The 12,730-nt window shown below is 32.4% G+C and overlaps 1 long non-coding RNA gene across 2 annotated transcripts; it reads left to right on the top strand.

Annotated features, from left to right (window-relative positions):
- The first annotated feature begins 627 nt into the window (after window positions 1–627).
- LOC147388196 (uncharacterized) lies at window positions 628–11,536 on the top strand. Of its 2 annotated transcripts, none has more exons than XR_015171311.1 (7): window positions 628–3,542; window positions 3,666–3,716; window positions 3,832–3,911; window positions 5,722–8,179; window positions 8,277–8,970; window positions 9,101–9,319; window positions 11,466–11,536. It is a non-coding gene; the product is annotated as an uncharacterized LOC147388196 (long non-coding RNA). The 2 variants fall into 2 exon arrangements; XR_015171310.1 differs by lacking the exon at window positions 11,466–11,536 and adding an exon at window positions 10,100–11,454.
- The last annotated feature ends 1,194 nt before the right edge of the window (window positions 11,537–12,730 follow it).

The following is a 12,730-nucleotide window of genomic DNA, read 5'->3' as shown; positions in this document are numbered from 1 at the left end:
TATGTTTTTTTTTTAATATACAAATTATTATCCGATATCCGATAAAATAATCAGATTTGAATTCGGATAGAGTTTTAGAACATTCTTCGGATTAGAATTCAAATTCGGATATCAAATAAAATTTTTGGATTCAGATTCAGATATTGTTGTATCCAAATTGATAAGCATCCGTTGACAGCCCTACACAATATGAAACATGATTGGGCTGAGCTTTCGGCCTTTAGGAGCCCGAATTGGATTGTCTTGGGTAATGTATTTTGGACCATTTACTATTAGCCTGTACAACTATACTAGGGTACTAGCCAAGCTGGATTCAAGTTTAGGGCCAGGTTTGTATTTGGTAGAAAGGCCCATTAGGTGGCCTGTCCAATATATAGAAATTTACAATTGGAAAGATAGTTGAGAACATCCTTTGTACCAAATAGGTCTTGGGTTTTCTTTCGATTTGGACCTATAATATTAAAAGACCTAATGCAGACCTAGCTGGGGTTGGACTTCTTCATTGAGAAATTCTGCTCAAATTAAGCCCAGCCCAATCATTAGATGGATCAGTTTGGGGATTGATAAAGCCCATCTAGAATCCGTAGACCCGGCCCATTGTCAGTCTTACAAATCACCCACTATGCACCGTAGTTTTAAAACTCGCTCTGGTTAATTTGACCTAATTGGATTCTAAGGCGACTCGATTCCAATCGAGTAAATTTGTCAAATTGATCAAATCAAATGGAAAATGTATCGAGGATCTAAAGCTTGACTTACAAACCCTTGATTTTTCTCCCAAAAATCCATCAACGTCAAGCTCATTATCCTATTCAACCTTATCTTTAGTGACACATTTTTCGCGGCAGCCAAAATAAATGCCATTGTACGCTACGGCAAAATGAAATTCTACCCAATATGTATTTGTTAAAAAAGTAAAAATAAATAAAGAAAATTTTTGTAAATATTAAAAAGCCCGTGAAGTTGAAGTTGTGATCGTCACTTCCGCCATCTTTGTTTTTAGACTTCCTCCATGTCTCTCTCCCGAAGTTGCAATCGTCTTCAAGATTTCCTCCATCTTTCTCTCCCTTTTAAGCTACAAAGTTGTGAAGTTGCGATCTCGAACTCTCCCTTTCAAGTTGCAAAGCTGCGATCGTCTTCTTTGAGACTTACTCAAAGTCGTCTTCAAGGCTTCCACCATCTCTCTCTCTCACTTTGAGGGTTTCCGTGTTTCAGATTTCACACAACTACAGACCACTCGAAATTATCATCAATTTTGGTTTTTTCATGTTTCAGATTGATCGATTGTAAAACTTGTTGTGAAAATGCAAAGATATAGAAATTAGAATGAGACTTTGGGCAAGTTGAATTCGTTCCACAGGGACAGTTTGGATTCAAATGTTCAATCGGTTAAAATCTAAAACAGAGTTAGAAACATATTGGTTTTAAAACAGAATTGATTAGTAGAAACAGAGAAGCAAATAACAACTAATTTGTAAATGAAATTGAAACTGAAAAGAAAGATTGAAAATCTAAGAGAGAGAGATTAGAGAAGTCAAGTAAGCTTTTGCAATGAAACCATAATGTAGATAAATCCTGAATATAACTCAATCCATGGAGTAAGTCATTGCTCATGGATCGGACGGTGGAACAATTAAATCCTTGAAAGTAATCAAAAGATATTCATGAAAACATTAGTATGATTGAGATTGCTCAACTTATCTTCTGATTTTTCACAGAACATAGCCATTCTTGAACTTATCTAAGTAATGGCTATCTAAGTTGGATCGGAATTATAAGTTGGATTACCTTAATCAGAAGAGAATTTTCATAATTAAAACATATAAGCAAAACAAGAATCTAAATCTACACTAGAGGGATTAATTTACTCTGGCTTCCTTAACTTCTCTAATGAGAATTTAGCCAATCATTGCAAGCATTATAATTGCAGAAAAATAACAAAATAAAGAAGAAGATAGGTGAAGAAGAAGATGCACTTTAATCCTTCTTTAATAACTCCCAAAAGAACTACAGAAAGTATGAATGGATCACTCTTGATGTTCTCACTTCACTCAAGAACTCTCACAAAAGAAAATTACAGAGAATTAAAGGAAGAAAAACAAAAAATTATGGAAGAAGAGAAGAAGGCCCTTTTTCTGAAATCAACCTTCCAATATATAACCTTCGTATTCGGATAATCGGGTTGATTTGGCGGATGATTTGATTCGAATGACCCAATCAGTTACAACCACCGAAGCAATTGGAAGCTTCTGTGAAAATCTCGAGGAAAAATTCCTTGAAATCACCGCGGAGCACCAAGGTCTAACCGTGGGGTGATGACGTGGCGCCCAAATTCATCGAGATTTTGCCGGATGCTTCCTTTTTGCTTGCATGTTGTAACAGTAATTGTTACACTTTTTGTTGATTTCTGAATGTACCCTTTTCACCTGAAATTAGTAACAAACTATTGTTAGCCACATTAATTTGGGATTTAATAAAATTTATTATTATTTTAAGGGAACTAGTACTTAAACTTTTGATAATCTTGGTGAAATTACGGTTCCAAAATGAAATTATTGAGACCTTATCATAGATCTCATAGATTGTGAGTTTTTTTCATTTTTTTTTATAGCAAATCTGGTTTTGAAACATCGATTGTGGATTTTGTTCATTTTTTTTGAGCAAATCTGATTTTATTATTTTGAAGCATCAATCGTCCTTGCCTTCCATAACTTCTGGATTTAATTGTGCGTATTCGATCAGACGTTGAAGGATTAAAATCCTGGTGAGTCTCTCTCTTTAGTTTCAAAGCATCAATCCTAGGGTTTTCAACTTTAGGATTCTAAATCCATAAAACGTAAATTACTGATTATATAGGTTAGTTTATAACATTGGTTGAGATTACATTTCTAATCATTTAAAGATTAAAACTCCCAAATCATTTTTCAGATTTTGATTAAAGATCAAAATCAATTTTAGTTTGGTTTTCATTATTTGAATTCTTATTTTTTCTGTACATTTTCTCCAAATAACTTTTATGTTTCTGTTTTTCTTTTAATTTTATTTGTTGAAATGTAAGAATTTGAGGATTCCTTTCTAATTATTATGTAATATTTTAATTTGGTATTGGTATGATGTAATATTTCTGTAATAGCAAATTTGGACTTAGTTATTCTATTTTAGATTTTATTTGATCAATTGGGTTTTCTATTTTTCTTTCTGTGGTCTATCTAAACATGCAGTAACCCATCTATATTTATGTTTCTGACCTTACCCTTTATTAAATGATGAATAACTAGGTGTCTTTGGGCTTCTGTTCTTTCTTTACTTCCCCCTGATTCATGAAATGCAGCATTTCTCTTTATTACATTTATAATTCACAACTTTAATTATATTTTTTTTTCAAAGATAATCTTGGGAATTTGTCAATATGGTAATTGTGATTCAGCACAAAATGGCATTCTGTGAGGTTGTGTATTTGAATAGGAAGATGGAAGCTGCTGTGGATATGAAATGGCAGTAGGTGACTGCTGTTATGACACATGGCTGCTACTATGGTATAGGTGGGAAATGGGGACATTGAAATCTCACAGTTTTTTTTCTTTTTTTTTTTTTGCATTTTTAGTTGGATTCATTCTGAATTCATAGTTATTTACTTTTTTTGTTGGTGGGATTTTATGTGTTAGATGACTGCTTGCCTGCGATTTTCTACTTCACTGCGGTATGGTGTGGACCTTGTAAGATTTTCAAAACAGTGAGATTGAATAATGTGGAATTCATTTGTCTTTTAGCATATTCAAACCGGGTATTATTTTTCTTAAGGTACTTACTCCTTGATAATCTTTTTTGTAGGTAAGTTAGTATCTCCTGTCATCGAGGAGTTGAGCAAGAAATATCCTCATGTAACAACTTACAAGATTGATGTCGATCAGGTAAGATGAGTTTGTGCCATTTAGTTATATTTCTTCATAGTTTTTTTTTTTTCTTGTGGTTTTGATTGTATCATAGATGAACTTAGCTAAACATAAACTGTTAATGAGACGAAATTCAAATAAAATGGAAAGTTTGAGCGTAAAAGCCAATGTCGGTATCTTGAGTTTTAAAACCTAGATGGTTTTATATTTGGTTTCATGACTTCTCATTGACAACTGTTTTAGGTGATATGTTTCATAATTAATAAAATACCTTGAAGAATACAAACATAGGAGTCATTGTTTTCTTGAAACGACCTCATATGTCCATTCAAATTGTAATATGAGAGAAACATACGATTTGACTAATGAATTCTGCCCAGATCGTAAAATACAAATAAACAAGGCATGATTTTTATATTGAAGGATTCTAACTTCTAATACAAATTATTTGAGTTATGATTTGATCCAAAGTGCAGGCTTCAAATCATAGTTAAATCATCATCATCGTAACCGTCGAGTTGATACAAGTTTCATTAATAAAGTAAAAAATGTTTACATGGAATGACTCGATTACTATTACCTACTAGTACATATTTCCTATCTAAACACTCTACGATACCATAATTGCCAACTCATCATTTGCAGCAACTTACAACATAACCCTTCAAGTTGTTTCATTCACGATATAGTCTTTGGATTTGATATGTTGGTTGAAAAATAGCAATTGATATGCAAGTGTTCCTGGCTTTAACTTAGTGAACCAAATAAAAGGTTACCTTATAGAGGTATGTGCTTCTTGGAGAATTTCTAGGACTTCACACATCTCAAGGTCCTTGCTACAAACTACCTGTTTTTTGTTCTACTCCTTGATTGTCTCAAACTCCCCACTGACGTTTTGCTCGTCAAAGACAATCTAACACTCAATTAGGAGGCTATCTCATAGTTTTTCTCTATGTGAAAATTAAATGAATCAATTAGACTAATTTTTTTCTTAAATATAGATCATTGTCTCTATCATAGCAAGTTCTATTATCGATTGAGATTCTTTCTATTTATGCTCATTTTCATCTTTTTCTTACCTATGTTTTTACTTAGTTTTATTTTTATAAATAAAAATTTTTATTTATAGAAAGAAAAAGCTGCTTGATTGACCAACCTGCAACAAAAGAGTACAAAAACAAGAATGTTCTTGGGTAGAAACAAGAAAGAAGTAAAACAAAAAATACAAGTAACTTAACAAGATGCTATGCTCTAATGAATACACCACGCTTTCCATCCCACTTAAAAAGAAAAATCCTTCAAATTCCTCGAAGGTCTTGCTCTGTAATTTCTAGAATTATGAGTGATCTCCTCTCTCTTTTTTTTTTCCTTTGGGCTGGTTTTAGTGTATTTGTTGGTGCTTTTATTCATTTGGGCTTGTCTAGTGTTTTTCAATAGTAGATTTTTTGGAATTATCCCAACCTAGATGATGAGCCTGTTTTATGTCTCATCATTCACCTCGGGGTTTTCGATGGTATCAACTATTTCTCTTTCTTTTCTCCAATAAATTTTATTGTGCTTACTTCAAGAATGTACTACATGTGATAAAATTGTGCTTTGCTTATTATTTAATCTATGATTGCATCTGACATTTTGTTGCATTTACTTCATAAGAGATAGGTGTGCCTATTTTTTTTTTGGATAAGTCTAGGTGTGCCTTTTAAAATGGGTAAAGTTTCTTTTTTGCATTATTACTTATCAAATTTTTTATTTCTTTCTGTATTATGATTGAAAATTTTCTTTTTTACAGTAATTCATGTGGAATTTATTAAAAATAATTTGTTTGCAGAAAGAGCTCCAAAACATCTAAAGATCTACTCTGTGGTAAAAGAACTCGAACCTAATTGTTTTTTGAATATTTGAATATTATTTCTTTTTCGCTAATAGCAACGCTGAATGTAAGTATATATTTCTTGCTCTAGTAGATTCCAAGCTTGTATTGTTGCTCATGTATACTTCTTTCCATATCTTTTTATGCTCATATTCATCAATCCAAAGTCCAAACAACAATTCTCTTTCAAGGTGATCACTTGTGTTTTTCGGAATATGATATGATTATAGGATGAGTCATGCTCCTAACACCTACTTTTGAACGTTTTGTAATTCTCTTCAGGTTATGTTTGGTGGAGTTCAATGTTTTCGAGATCTAGAGTGTTGTGTCTAAGTGGACTAAAATATTGAACTATCTAGTTGTCGTTCTTTGGCTGGCTAGATGTCTCTGCTTACCTTCATTTTAATCCTTAAGTTTGTGGCATAACTCCAGTGATAACCAAACGATCAAAATTAGAGATCAATGTGATTTAGCAAGTCATTGGTAGAAAATAAGAGGTTAGTGAAGTAGAGTCAGACAATTTAAATTTCAATACCAGTTTGAGTGGACTCAACACCATTGGATCCTTTGTCCAAATGATATAGTGGCACTACTAGAATGAGGAAAAAAAAAGAGGTTGCACCTTAGGGTATTTGCGCATCAAACAAGTTTTATCCATTTATTTATTGAATTTAAATGTATGGATTCATATGCTTGTGGGGGCAGTAGAATACACTAGACTAGCTTAGTCATCCCGAAGTCCGGTGGTTCCCCCCTTGATTCAACTATCTCTCTCTATATGGCTGATCACTTTGGTCTCTTTTATCCAATACTTATTGATCAAGTCCAAACTATGCTGTTGAATAACTATATCTATGGAAGCTTTATTCTTTTATTTCCTTTTGTCCCTACAAACTAATTTATCATTTGGTTTTCTTAATTTGTTTCATAGTATGTACTCTGTATGGAGGATTCTATTCTTGGTATTGTGGTAGACTAAGAGGACTTTGGGGATTCTAAGGGATTCTATTCAGTGTTTGGGTCTCTTTAGGGTCTCCAAATGATTCCCTATATATAGACATTTTCTAAATCATTGCCATTCTTTGTCAAGTATAAGTTCCTAAGTCAATGGTAAAAGTAGTTTGTTAATACAGTTAAGTTACTTCTACATCTTGTTATTGACGTCTCATGGGCTTGCCTTTGTGGCTCATGAATTTATAATCCCTAGATATAAGGAGATTTTGGACTGTGTGCATGAGTTATGTTTAGCGATTTACACAGTGAGTCTGAGAAGTTGGTCATATTCTTGTAATTGGTTAATGAGGCAATGTCTAGCTTGTTTATAGGTTTTTAGGCAAAGTCTAGTCTTACTGTTGTGGGAGTAGCTCTTAAGAGTTTCCCCTATTTTCTTTAATTTGGTAGGCCTAGTATAAGTAGTTTGTGAGTTAGTGAGTTTTTTCAAACTAGTGTCAATGAACACCAACTTTAATACTTATCAATTAAGTTTGCAGATTTTTCTTGCTTTACATTGTTTTTGAGTAATTGATGATCCAACATTGTTATAGATACATAAATATGATGCTTATTTCCCTCATCTAGCTATATCTGTCAATTTCAGACAATATTACCCATATCCTTTTGTCTCTAGTCATTAAACCCTTCCATCTATAGATATTCCTTTGCTCTATACTTATAATTTTTATTCTAACATTGTTTATAGGTTAGATGCCCTGTTAGTCTGTCTTGTAAATTCAATCATTTACTTCCTCACATATAGATGTATCATACGCACATGCATCGAGGAGACTAGTTTATGAAGCATTTAAGTTTCAAGTAACTTTTAGGTGGGAAGATTGTTTTTCTTCCAGTATAAGCATTTTGATTTCCTGCAATTTGTGCTTCCCTTATTAGTGAATTTTGATTCTATTAGCATGATAACGTATTGTTGTTGTGTACAAGATTGATATGGTAAGTACTTTCTATATAAATGGTAGGCAAGTTGATTGATATTGTATTTTTAATTTCCACTGAGTAGTTAGTACTTTCTCATGACTTTAAGCTCGAGTGTACCATATAATAGTTAGTACTTTCTCATGACTTTAATTTCCACCGTACTAGTGTACTCATTTATGTTTAACTTTGCTATGGGATCAAAGCTCTTTCTAGCTTGGACTGGATGGTATTTTTCTCTTGTTTCATGGATTCTTGGTTTTGAATTGTATGTTTCTTCTGAATTGTCTATTTTTCCCATAGGCTCTTTGAGCTTTTTCTGAATGAAACTCTGTTTCCCATATGGTGTGGTTCTGCTTATCTGTAATTTTGGTTTTGGCTCTTTACTTGTGTGCCTCTTATTCAGGGCTCTCCAGATCTTAAAGCAGCAAGAGAGGTTGCAAATTATCTTAGTACTCATCACCATGAGTTTTACTTCACAGTTCAGGTAACATCTTATTCTCATGGCACAAATAGGCAAATTTTGGAGTCATGTCCTTCATACAATAGGGATGGTGACATCAGTTTTTTCTTTGCCATCTCAGGAGGGCATAGATGCACTTGACAAAGTCATTTACCATATTGAGACATATGATGTGACCACTGTTAGAGTTAGTACTCCAATGTTTTTAATCCAGAATGGAAAATGGTAAGCACTTGACTCTTGAAATATTGGCTTTACTTGATCTACCTGGTAGTACTCAGGGGAACCCAAGCTTGTCATTTGATTTGTGTTCAATTTTTTTCTCTTTTTCTTCTTTCTTGTATGGTTCTCTAGTCAGGAACAACATGTAAAAATAAACTAGGGTTTCAAGCCCCTGATGAAAAATGCTCATAACCATCAGGTAGAATCATAAATCAGGTTCATTTTTGGTGTGTATGTCTGTCTAAATGTCGGCAAAACATTGATGGGAGCAGTGGGTAGGTACATCAAAAGGTGGCAATATGGCAAACCCATAATAGACATGTATAGATCTTCAAGCTCCTAAGAAGCTGGATGTGCATTAGTTAAGGATGCTTTTCATAAAGGAATCATATTCTTTGATACTGCAGATGTCTATGGAGTTAATCATGGCAATGAGGACATGATCGGAAAGGTACACTTTTCTACTTATAACAAGTGTGAGCTGCTATTGGCACCCCAAATTTTACTTAGTACATCCCAATTAAAAATAAATTGGTCGTGGGTTTTTTGGTGGGAAGGTGGTTGTCGAAAGCTTGCCTGCAGAAAATATGTTGGTATGAAATTAGACTCTTATCCCACATCCTACCCTTAATTCTTCTATGTTTTTGTTACAAAATTCAGCATATTTGTTGTAGTGTGGTAGTATGTATATGCTGAAATTTGTGAGTTTTTCTTATCTTTCAGTGGTAAAAAAAATATTTCGAGAGTTAAACAACTTCTTGGAAAGTTGTGGGCGAGGAGGCCAACCTTACAACCTTTGTTAGAATCTATGTTCTTGAAAGATGATGCAAAAACTACTGGCGAGCCTTCACAGGCTAGTGTTACAACAAGAGCCCAAAGCAACAGTAATAAGGAGAATTCCAAGTAGAAGAAATAGAAGAAAAAGAACAAAAACAAGCAGAGGTAGCTTTCATGCATTTTTTTTATATAGTTATGGAAAATGGACATTTGTAAATATAGATTTCTATTGTTACATGAACTGCTTATTTACTATTGAAAGTTTAAGGAAAGTATTGGATCTATAACGACTAAATTTTTTAGTTTTATATAGTTAACGAAGCTAATGACTATGGTTTTTATGCTTTCTAAGCAATTATAAATGTTTGGATTTGCATTCCTTGTAATTACACATATTACTTTTATTTTTGTTGAAGGTAATATTTTTATTTCTTTTTTTGGACCACTTGGACATGAAGCTAAACTTCTCTAGAATCTACTTGAAAAGTAAGGCTTTGCTAGAATTTTGTCTACATGACATTGGAACTCGAAGTAGCATTTAATGTGCATTGGGTTAGTTGTTCTTTTATTTAGTTTCTATGTATTTGTAAGTTAAATCAGTGAAATTTCAGCCTATACCTTAATACTATCACATAGCCTCATTTTCTATGTGTGAAGCTGTTGTCTTTCACTTTTTTAATCCATGATATTCCTTCAAAATTGCTTCAGATTGAAAGAACAGAACCCTTGTCAGATCTCTAAGAGAACCTACTTTAGAATTGAAATGTGAAATAAATTTACATGATTCACCTTGTACCTCTTTTTTTTTTCTTCTTATTCTTGGAGATTTTAACCTTGCCTAGGTAAATTCTCACTGATAATTGAATATGTTGTATTTTAAAATATTTTATTAATAAATAGATATTGATTGATATGACTAATTTAATTAATGTATATGAATTGTAGGTTGATGAGCAGCACAATCAGCCTGACAATGATCAGTGCCCACAACAACAACTATGATAGATAGTTTTTATTTTTTGAGTAACAAACATGGATTTATAAGCATTCTCTTAATTCAATCGACTTATTATTTTGTTATACTTGTCTCTTAACTAATTTGACTTACTAAGTAATTGTGTTTAATTAACAGGTTGTATAAAAATAGGTATTTAATTACAAATAATTTTAAAATAAAAGAAATTAAAAAATAAAAATAAAAAATCTTATTAGCGACAGCCATTACCGCCATTATAGGCATTCAAATTGTATTTATAGCTACGGTAAAAAACTAATTAGCGGTGGTCACTACCGTCACTATGACCTTTAGCTACGCCACCTATAGTGGCGTTACACGTGACCATCACTATTGATAATAGCGGCGGTTTTTTGGTATTTGCGACGGTTTTTGACCCCCGCTAAAAACCTAAAATTTTGTAGTATAACCAATGGTTAATATAAAATTTCTATAGGGATTTTCCAATGTCTAGATCTCCCATGTACAACACCTTATCCTACTATTGAGGCCGACGACTTGAATCCTATTTCACCATTTATGATTTCAGTTTGAGAGGAAAAAAAAAATAGAACTTAGACTAACTCTTCTTTTTTTTACCTTAGCACATCCCTTTTATAAATTTGTGGAAAATGAAGTATAGAATCTACAGAAAATTAATTAGACATTAGTTTTGTAGCGATGGAGAAGTGACATGTTTCCTGTATGTTATGTTCTATTTTTGAGATGGGTTTTTATGAAATTGTTATCCAAGCTTTCATATATAAACTGCTGCTGTACCCTGAGGTTGTCTGCCAAAAGTTTAAAACATCGACCCAATCAGTACTTGTATTGATTGTGAACGAGATGAGATGCCATCACCAAGATCAGGTTCACCAATCTTGAAAAAGATCTTGTCCTTTTTGAGATACTTGAGTCATCTTGGAATCATGGAATTTATATATTTTTATTTATATATTGCATTTACCTATCAAAAAAGTGGTGATACTACATACTTGACTTCAAATCTGCCCTTCATAACTTGTCAAGCAAGAAAAAATCAGTATTTATATGATAAATTTGTTGTAGATATCTGTTTTTTTTTCCTTACACAAGTTAAAAAAACAAAACAATAAAATAAAATTGATGAGTGTTTCCAAACACTCAATTATAGACACAATTTTCGGATATTTATCTTGATTTTTGTACCTATTTATCCATATTAAGATAATAATCATGATAAGCCTCAAATCACCACGTTGCATGTTAATTAGGCTTAATTATATATAAATAAATTCATTTACTAGATAAATCTAATTACGTGCGTTTCTTGTGCAGAAAATCAACAAATTGGAATCAAAATCTCAAGACAAAAGCATTTGGTCCCACTTTGGAATGCCCTTATCCTTAATTCATATTCTCCTCTTTTGTCTTTTTGTGCAAAGAAAAGTGGAGGCTACTTTTAGACTCTTCTACACATATTTTCTTTATAAACAGAGCCTTCATTTCTAGAGAAAGGGTCCCATCTTGGTTCTCTTATCCAAGACTCCTTTAATCTAAGGCTCTTAGCCTATTCTCTTATTTTTTTGTATTTTCATCTTCTAGTTATTTTCTTTTGGTAAAATAGTCTTGTAAGAAGTAGAAGAAAAAGAAGTTGTAATTTTCTCCATGAAATGAAGAAAAGTTCTTTCATCTCTTATCTTCACTCTCTTGCAATGACATTAGGCTAAGTTCCCCTCCATTGGAGAGTGGAAAAGCCTAGAGCAAGTTCTTGTGTTATTTCTAATTTTATACTTTTCTTTTATTTAAAATGCTTATGAATTCTCTTTAAGTTTCTTGCACATTTTATTCTTAATATAGATACTTTATGCTTAGATTAGATAAAGATAAAGTATGCTTAAATTAGATAATTTGTAGTAAGAAATTTTCAAAGAATTCTACTTTATTTTTGTTCTCTTATTTCATTTTATTTGCAAAACTTTCCGATCTAAGGAGCTAACACCAAGCCCTTATGATTGAGTTATAAAAAGGCTAGAGACTAGGAATTGTTCATTAACATGTTTTAGGTAGATCCACCTCCAATGGTGTTTTAATTCATAAGTTTACTTGCTTTTAATTTCATTTACTTTAGTTTATTTTCTAGCAATTTTGCATCTTCTTATAAGTTCAAAAATACAAAGAAAAACAGTTTTAATTCCTTTTAGTTAATTTTGATTTTATCTTCTTAGCTTAGCTCTATTCCTCCTTTCTATTGGGTTCGATACCCTACTTGCCCCACAAGTAAGGTAAAACTAAGATTATTATTAACTCCGGTGAGAAGAACAACGATAGTCTCATCAGAATTTTGACGCCGTTGCCGGGGAAAGGTAAAGGTATTAGTGGCAAGTTTTGATTTAAAATTAATTTCTTTCATTTTTATTTTATTTTATTTTTTTCTTTTGGTTTCTTTCTATAAGTTCAAGTGTTCTTGAGATTTTAAGAGAGAAGAAAGAAGAAAAAAACATTGAAGAAAAAAAAAAAGTCATTCCCGTTTATTTTTTCACCTTTGACAGCAGAACTTAAACTGACTGTAACTTTCTGCTCCGATCTCCGATTATTTATTA

This window comes from Akebia trifoliata, chromosome 13 (assembly GCF_017979445.1).
Source record: "Akebia trifoliata isolate Shusen 1 chromosome 13, ASM1797944v1, whole genome shotgun sequence".
NCBI lineage: Eukaryota > Viridiplantae > Streptophyta > Magnoliopsida > Ranunculales > Lardizabalaceae > Akebia > Akebia trifoliata.
This window is presented reverse-complemented; position numbering and strand designations above follow the sequence as displayed.